Source organism: Anas acuta, chromosome 8, assembly GCF_963932015.1.
Source record: "Anas acuta chromosome 8, bAnaAcu1.1, whole genome shotgun sequence".
NCBI lineage: Eukaryota > Metazoa > Chordata > Aves > Anseriformes > Anatidae > Anas > Anas acuta.
The window spans coordinates 6,382,793-6,389,848 of record NC_088986.1 but is presented as its reverse complement, the minus strand read 5'-3'; positions in this window follow the sequence as shown (position 1 = coordinate 6,389,848).

The following is a 7,056-nucleotide window of genomic DNA, read 5'->3' as shown; positions in this document are numbered from 1 at the left end:
TCCCATCCATTGTCACATTGGAATCATAGCTTGCAGAACAAATGTGGTCTTTTAATGGAAGTTAGAGAGGAAAAGTAAATATTCTTAGTTGCAGTTTAATTCACATCTAGTCGTGTTATAAGTTCTTTATGACTACTGGCTCAGAAAAATTGCAAATGAAATTTTCAAAACACAGTTTGAATCTGACAGAGATCTTCTCTATAGCAAGTCTTGAAAAGTGTAAAACAGCACTGAATATATAGCATGAAACTATCTGCTTTGCAGCTCGTCTGCTTTGCAGAGAAAATATCAGTGTGCCTTAACAGATGAGCACATATATGCATGGAGGGTGAGTATCTTGATCACCTAAGACTTGATCTCTTACAGTTTGCAAATTTGAAGGTGTAACCTTGATATATTGATTTAAATGCTAAAGCACCTAGACACATGACCGTGTGCTGTCATGTGCCCCCTGTGGCATGCCAGAGGAGATATAAAGCATTTAAAAGCCTACCTGTGAGTTTAAAATCAGTCAGGGCACATTCAAACTTTCAGAATTTTGTCTCATAAAGAATGGAAAATCAGACCTGCATATATCCAAAACTGTTCTGAAATGGAATACATTACATTAAAATAAAGCAACTGAATAGAGCAATAGAGAAGATTTTAAACCCCTCCTTTTTCACATCATAAAGAGAACAAAACCACATGGCCTACTTATTCTTATATCCACCTCTGGTATTTTAGTTATATGCTAGTGACATTTCCCTCAAGCTTCTATTGTGATTCTGGTCTGAAACATTAGTAGCAAATCAAACATACTTTCTGTCTCCTGGATGGTACCCAGTTCATTGTTTTAAATACATCAGCATCTGGTTCAATAAATAGCTGACTATAGCCAGCACTTTCAGAAGACTGGGTATCTGTATGAATAAGCAAACCAAATTTTATGCCATCTTCAATTCTTGGATCAACCAAATATGTCCTATACCCAAGTAAATGCATAGTGCAGCTATTCATAGAGCCAAATGAAACTTAACAAGCTTACCTCTGACTCATCGACAGAAAGAGTTGAGTAAGCAGAGAAATCAGGTATTCTCTGTGACATGATATTAATAGATCCTGGAGTAAAAACAACACTAACAAAACAGAAAGCAGCTTACAAACACATTGATGGAAGAGGTACTGAAAGTGCAAAGAGATTTGAGAACTAATTCTGAACCATATTAAAGCTCCTCAGCAGAGACTTACACAAAGCAGAAGGGAATACCTGAGTTATACCTGAAAAACTGTCATCAGTGGCAGTGCCTCTGTAATCTAATACTACATAGCTAATGCATCCACCTAGCCAGCTCACAAACATAGCACTGCCTACGCTGCAGGATCAGAAATAACAAAACTCAACTCTACTCTTCATCTTTTACATCACTAATGCAAGCCCTGCAGCAGCTAGGTGTTGGCAACAGTGGGGACCTGCCTAGTGAAGTGAACCCTGAGTAACTTTCCACTCTTAGCCTAGAAAACCTGACCCAAGCTGTCAACCTACAGATCTAAGAGATAAGGCATGCTGGTTTATCTCAAAACACTTGCAAGATACCTGCTCAACAAGAAGATCTCCTAAACTAATACCAGAAAATGAGAACAGTTAAAGATCATTGTATGTTAAGTAAGCAGAGTTGTATTCTGAAGGGTAAGTACACCATGAAAGTTTTTGAGATGCTGCTGCTTACAAGTTCTTTTCTCTCCACTCAGAAATAATGGCATCAACAGTGTCCAGGTCAGACTCTTTCCTAAGCTGTAATTGATGGATCCACAACAGTAAAAGGAAACAATAGTATTCTACAACAATAGAACAGACTGAAGTGCAGTTTCTAGAAAAACAAACTTCTGTAATACCTGCTATATAAATCCAGTTCTGTGGAACGCAACAAACAAAAATTAGAGAAATCCTACCTTCAAGGAGCTGCAGTTATAGTTTCCTTAAGTGAAAGCTATTATCGTATTATATAAAATAGTCCTACATCTTTTTTCTGCACTCCCTAAAAGCATTGCTGTTTCATCACAATTAAGTACATTAATTTGACTCATATGATAAGCCATTTCACTTTTATTTAGCAAGCAGGTGAATCCAACAATGATAAATGAAGAAAAGCTGTAGAGGAATAATGTCCACAATCCACAAATTGTTCATCTGTCTTCTAAAGTAGGCACAATTATCAAACTATTCTTGTAATTAAAGTGCTTGCTGAATTCCCAGTTTAAATTACAGATCAGTTTTTCTAACCCTTAGTTAGAGTTGCACCACTCGTTTTGATTTGTTACTAATTTTATATTGAAAATACTAGTATCTTATTACTGATACTTTACTGTTCTCTCAAAGGACCACTAACCTCTAGGTAGCGAAAGGTCTTCACGTCACATAAGCATTTTATATTTGAAGTCTCCGTTTCCAAATTAGTACAGAACATAAATATTTTAAGTTTTCAAGCAGAAGTAACTCCCAAACTATCAGTTTGGTTAAGCTGAAACATTTTGTTTGGATAAAGTCAATGAGGTATGTTTCAAAGTTGATATACAGATTTTCAATCTTTTTTTTTTTTTTATATATAGATTTACAGATAAATATACAGATAATTTTTTTTTTTTTTTTTGTATTTATGTATAGAAAACTTTTAAATTGATATGGTGAATTTTTGAAAACATGTCTTTTTCTCACAAGTTTCAGCTTGGGGAAGAGCTTGGCTAGAAAAGAATTGACCATTTCTAATAACAAAATTTTCTTTTGAAAAGGCCTTGCTAAGTTTAGAGGCTGCCAATCTATTCAGCAAATAGCTATGCTGAAGTGAACAGGAATAAATCATTGAGCAAAATTGCAAGATCAAGCATCTGAATTATATGAATCACTTAGTCTTATTGAATACCGGGAATTAGAGGACACCAATCGTAGCTTTTAACTGCGTGCACAATAGATGTATTTGGCAAGCCTGAGGTTAAGAATCTGGGAACCAAGAGTGTGTAGAATCAGTTCCAGAAAATCAAAATATATCAGAAAAATCAGTTAAAAATTAATGTTACATGAATAATCCATGCAATAAACACGTAACAATATATTTTCAATAACTTTAATAGAAAAAGAACATAATAGAGATTTATGTATATATATTTATATATATATAAAAGAGGTTAAGAGAATATTAGTAGATGTTCATCTTATATGGACAAAGCTTTCCCAAGTGTCAGGTGTGAAGTTGTATGCAATGAACAGGTATCATAGCACATGCAGATAGAAAGTTCAAGACAAGTCATGCAATGCTGTTATCACCTGTTATCACTCATTCTTTACAATTCACATTATGTAGGTATTGCTCAACATAACCATGTATCTTGCCTTGGCTGCTGCAAAGCAGCCTTCAAAAATTAACACTGTTTGGACTGATTTTCAATTAAACAATTAAGACTTGACACAGTTGGGTAGGATGGCTTCTTACTTATGCCATTAGAAATTCAATTTCTTGGCAGATCTTTTTGTTAACCTTCAAATCCATCCCTGATTATGGGGGAAAAAAAAGAGGGAAAGGCAGAGGGAAAGGCCCCAAACCATTGTCCTTTTTAATTGTGGAATGCATTTTTTTCATTTATTTTGAGAAGTGGTATGTGTCTTATCCTAAGTTTATTCCATAGCAAATGTCACATGGTTCAAAACAAGAATATTTGTAGGAGAATTTAAGCAAGAACGTTTGCTACTGATGCAGGAACTATAGTAATAATAAGGAATCGCAAAATCGAACACTTTTAGTCAGGGATGTTAATGAGTATATTCTGTTCCTGAGACTCGTAGAAACCTCACAGCAGCAAGAAAAAGGACTTGATATTGATCTAATAGAGGAAGCAACCAAGCATGTGAGTGACACCATTTTCCAAAAGCATGTAACAAGCGAAGGAAAAGCAAAGAACAGAACTGGCATTGTTTGATTCCAAGTTTGTACAGATACGTCACCTCTAGTTAATAATAATAAAAAAAAAGGCAAAAAGGCAAGTCTTATCATGTAAAAATTAATTGATTTGGCAGCATTTAGAATGACAAAAAGAAGGCAACAGAAAATGAAGTAGTTACATTTCCTTCCACAAAACAAACAGCAATGCTACTGTAAATCCGATAACTTAGCTTGCTTTTGCTTTGACTAAGTCTGTTGAGATGTTTGTCATGTCTGTGACAATGAGCTGCACTGATACATTCTGCTTCAGTAGCAACACAGAAACAATTCCTGTCAAAATGCCTGGTACAAATTCCAGGTATAAAAGAACGATGCATGTCAGAGACTTCACTAAGGGTGTATTGGCTTAGTCTGGGCTGGAGGAGACACTCTGATATCATATTAGTGAACACACTAAACCATACCTTACTCCTTGCTGAAGAACCACACAGTTCATCTGATTAATAACTCCAATGAAAAAGTTATACAGATAGACCCTACATTACTTTTCAGGTTTTGAACCTTTTAGTATGTCACTTTCCAAAACCGTCCTCTTCTTATTTCCTATGAAAAGGAAGTGTTGAAGTTTTTCTTTCCCAGAAAAAAGCATTCCATATCAAAGGCACGTGAGCATTCTTCATCCAAGCCAACACAAAATCAGCTGACATTTTATAGAGCACTCTTCAGCTACTTGAATTAAGAGGGCAATTTTTTACTGAGACAGTGCTGAATCATGCTCATGCTGTTCTGTCAACTGTTTTAGGTGGACAGTAGTATCTAGGAGACAGTTAGGATGAACAGATAGAATAGATCTTAGTATTCCATCCAATTTCTAAGAGAACTTCTGACTACTGACTAAGGCTATCAGATTAAATGAATCATTCATCTGAGATGTAACTAGTGTGCATTTCACCAAACCAAGACTGATGAAGTGGAGACCTGACCAATAGCTCATGTGGCAGTTTCAAAAGGCCTAGTCTATCTCTCAGAGCTCTTCCACCCATTACAGTTCTGTAGCAATGAGGTGCTGTGATCAGAAGGAACACATAAGCAAGAGATAATCACATGCCTGAGTTGCATATTATTATTATATTGAGTGGTACCCAGTGACAAAAGGCAATGGGCACAAACTACAACACAGTAGATTCTACCTGAATGTCAGGAAATGTGTTTTTTACTATGCACAGGTGGCACACAGAAGTTGTGGAGATCTTCCAAAGCTGCCTGGACATGATCCTGGTCAACCAGCTCTGGGTGGGCCTGCTTCAGCTGTCAAGTTGGACTTCCAGAGGTCCCTTCCAACCTCAGCCATTCTGTGATTAACAACTTTGTGAAAATGTAATTGATCTGAAAGACTTGTGGAGTGTCTTGAAGACATACAAAAAGGAATATACTTTTTATCTTTACTCATTGATGTTGGACAACAGCTCCTCTCTGCTGTCGAAGTGAAAAGGGATTTGAAACTGAAAATGGCTTTCTAGCTTCAGACAAAGGTAGAAGGGCTATGCAAATTGATTTTCTTTAGATCATCCCAAAATCAAGTGGTATTCCAAAGATGGCAAACAAACTCATCTTCAGCACCAGAGAGGAATAAAAATGAGCTTTAGCAGCTAGGAAATAAAACTGAACTGTCAAGAAAAAATAAAAATGTTAAGAAAGGCATGTCATTGCTTGTGACTAACACAATAACAATATCAGAAGTGAAAAGTCCAAATTCCCATCTTCCTGTAATTATACGTAATACATGAACCAAGAAGGAATACACTACTTGACTTCCTTCCCATCAAACTTAGAGCACTGTCATCAACAGCGAGGTTGAACTGACACTTATATTATGATTCTGATTGCTTACGTAATTTTGCAGTATCTTGATTTTTTTTTTTAAATCAGAACTGCATTTTTAAATACAGAGGAAACATGCATTCCAGATGTCAGCCAAGTGCAGACAGAAAAGGTCCCTCTTCAGGGCTGTTAATAATATTTTTGCACGTTAATAAAATGCTGTTGTAGTAATTGGAAGCAATACTTTGAACTTTTTTATAATTCTCTGCTCAAAGGTCTCATGCATTTTATGAATAATAAGTATGTTTCCTTGGCTTTCCTACCAGAAGAAAAATGATTGAGACTTGCAATAGATATTTCTGCCTCCAGAGTCAGGTATGAGAGACAGGTAGGTAATGAAATATTCTGATATCTACAAAATAGATAAATATCCCATTCCTTCATCTCACAGGACACTGGAAAGTTTAATTAATATCTGTGAAGCCGTCATAACTATTTGAACAAAAACATGGCTCAAATAATTCAGTATTCACAGTAGCTGCAGTAAACATGCAGCAGATAAACTTTTAACCATGCATTAGGAATGAATAAAAAAATAATATACTTAAAAACCCCATTGCCAAGTGAAATAGAATCTGTTAAAAAAATAGTGTGTGATCATGTCATCAATTTTAAGTCTGGCATTTCTAAATTCCAAGTAACCTAATATTATTTGAATGTAACTTTCTACATGTAATTTCTTATGTTTGAAAATAGAGAAAATATGAGAGGAATTTTGCATTGGCAACCATGTGAGTCAGGTGGCTTATTTCAAACTATCATACAGAACTTTCTCACATGTATTAATGAAATAAATAAGAGTCATTGTTTGTTATCACATGTGTGAAAGAGAACTAAATGAAGCTTGTATTTTACCACAGGATTTAATAAACTTGCTGACAGAAAAGGAAGGGAGACAAGCAGGCAACCTGTGTTCACTTCCAAACTTTACACATAAATGACCCCTTGTGAGCTCAGACTTCTTCCTATTCTTCCAAAGCTTAGTCCTCTTTGCCTTGTCCTTTCAATTTGCCTATGGTCACTCTCCCCCATTCCCATCTCTTCATCCTAACCCCGTTCTCATTAACTACTAAATCCCAGCCCCTGATCCTTCAGCTTCTCATCACACTCTCAGTTTCCTACCCCACCTAAATCAGACCTTGCATATCTTTGTCCCTAATATATTATTTCACTCAATTTCTGCCTTACCACATAAGCTGTCACTCCCCTACCTCAGCCTTCAGAACTTTTTTCCATTTATTTGTTTCCAGCTCCCTTCCCT